Source organism: Apis dorsata, unplaced genomic scaffold, assembly GCF_000469605.1.
Source record: "Apis dorsata unplaced genomic scaffold, Apis dorsata 1.3 scaffold_73, whole genome shotgun sequence".
Lineage (NCBI taxonomy): Eukaryota > Metazoa > Arthropoda > Insecta > Hymenoptera > Apidae > Apis > Apis dorsata.
The window spans coordinates 1,946,570-1,949,026 of NW_006263371.1; the positions used below are offsets into that span (position 1 = coordinate 1,946,570).

The following is a 2,457-nucleotide window of genomic DNA, read 5'->3' on the forward strand; positions in this document are numbered from 1 at the left end:
GGTTAAATCATTGGAACAATCAGAATTATTTTCGTATTCGTTCTGAATCGTTTAATAATTTCTCCAATTTTTCTGCAACCCTTATGTGCTTTAACGCCTGAGAAAATATATTGGAGAGACTAATATAATATATTGAAAGAAAATTACATTTTCCAATTGATATTAAAATCGTATGATGTTTCGTGAATCTCAAAAAACGAAGAGAATTTTTCTTTTTCTTTTTTTTTTTTTCGTTGAATGGTAAAAAGAGCTTTATTATCGCGTTAACACTGGAATTCGATAATGATAATATTTAGAAATACGTACATTTCTTGTCACTTAAGACGTTTTCCTGTCAACAATCCTATTAAATTCTCAAGAGTCTGCGCAACATACTAATTAACCAAGAGTCATCCAGTGAGATTGAGTATCATTACACAAAGTCGTAAAAAGATATGGGCGGGTAAATAAGTAAATTTTACAAAAGAGGCAATTTTTATCATTGAATCTAAAATCCCTAATCCCTTTGATACTTGCCAAGAATATCTTTCACATCCATTGCGCCATTACAATTTCATTCATCGTCATCCCTTTCAAATTACCGTCAAACTTTCGCGATCAATTTCATAATGAATCGAATTTCTAAATTCACAAATTTCACACAAATTTCTTCCAACGTAACCAGAATCGATCCAATCGAATCGTCTCCAATTTGACTCCAATTTTTCCTAATAAAAAAAAAAAAAAAAAAAAAAGGAAGAAAATTGATTCCGCGAGAGGAAGAAAGAAAAGACGAAGGCTACTACCTGCTATTACCTGATGACGTCACGAAAACAAGAATTACGCAAGAACGCGGTTGGCAAACGCGAAGGCTTCATGGCGGCCGTTAAAGCGTAATTGCTCGCCACAACCTCGTAAACATCTCGTCTGCCCACCATTTTCGCGCTCGTAATTAACGTGCGCCCTCCTCCCCTCCTCTTCTCCGCAATCAGCATCGCGCCAATACATTTACCAAATTACGATTTTGCGTATTCGAGACGCGTGGCCGTTTCGTAAGCCGTGAAATTCTTCTTCCTCGAGAAGAATCGAAAACTATCCTTGAACTTGGCAACGAATTCTCGAGTAACGAAATAAAGTCGAATTGTTGAACACACTTCATCGGCGGATCGAGGTAACGAGATCATTTTTTGAATAATCTCGAATTGAACCTTGGCAACAGATTCTTCGATATATTTTTTGAGTATTTCGCAATTGTCGCGAAATTCTCGATTTCTTATTATTTGTATATCGATTATTGTGTTTTCCTTTCTTATGCTTGGAGAGGAAAAAATTGAAGAATTAAAGAAAAAAATCACAAGAATATCTTTCCATCTATGTAGGATCGAATGTAGCACAGATGCACGAGTTTCTATGTGTCCTTTGATATATATATGTATAATCGTTGATGATAAAGTGTTGAATTGGAAGAAGAAACTGAATTTTTTTAATGGAGATCCTGTCCCCCGAAAATCGAAGAGTTCGATCGATTATGCGGATTCCACCATGGAAACTGTAACAGCGATAATCCGGCTACGACAGATGGAGAGCAAAGCGGACACTCGACACGGTGTTTGCACTCTGGGAGATAAAAATATTTGCACACGGTGCACTTCCACTTGGCGTGCACTCGATGCATCGTGAAAGTATTTACCGTACTATATATTATATGGCCAACCGGATATCCGTGATAACGTTACGATTAATATCGAATTTTATCGTCGATCTCTCGTTTCTCTTTCTTGTTTGTTCCTTTTTTTTTTTTTTTTTTTTTTTTTTTGATTAATTTATTCGAACGATTAATTAAAGTTGTTTACTTTTATTCGAAATCGACTCGATAATCCGGGTTCCTTTTTTTTCACCCCCCCCCACCCCTCCCTTTTATATTGGATAATGGAAAAATCGATATTCGTAGGATTCGTTGCATCGTTATTCAAATATTATTCAAACTTTTTAAAAAGTTCGGATATAAGGAGGTTCGATAACGACTTTTCTCAAGGTGCAATAAATTCTTGAATATCCAATAAAAATTCCTTTCCTCCCCGGAATTTCAACGGATTCGTCATTCTTTCAACCGTATACACGTATTAACCTTTTGCCTGTACACTCTTAAAGTTATTATTACAAGATAATACGTGCCGTTCACTAAAATCAATAAAACGTTAAATGAATAATAAAATGATAACTTTGTAACACTATGCTATGTAGCACGGGCAAATATTCTTTTCTTTTCGATTAATAATAATCCTTTCTCCCCCGTTCAATTAACTTCCAGATTAAATTTCCAAGTTTAAACTGTGTGTGATCGAGATAGAAAAAATTTTCTCCGTGATAAATTTTTCTAATAATTGTTAATAAAAGCTGTGAAATAACAATCTCCGACCACCAAAGCGAAGAGTTAATTTTTATGAAAAAAAAAAAAAAAAAAAAAAAAAAAAAAAA

At 34.5% G+C, this 2,457-nt stretch overlaps 1 protein-coding gene across 17 annotated transcripts in view; it reads right to left on the reverse strand.

Moving 5' to 3' along the window:
• LOC102675631 (cAMP-specific 3',5'-cyclic phosphodiesterase) overlaps positions 1-2,457 on the reverse strand; it is a 256,477-nt gene that overhangs the window by 69,868 nt on the left and 184,152 nt on the right. The gene's annotated exons all lie outside the window — the stretch shown is intronic.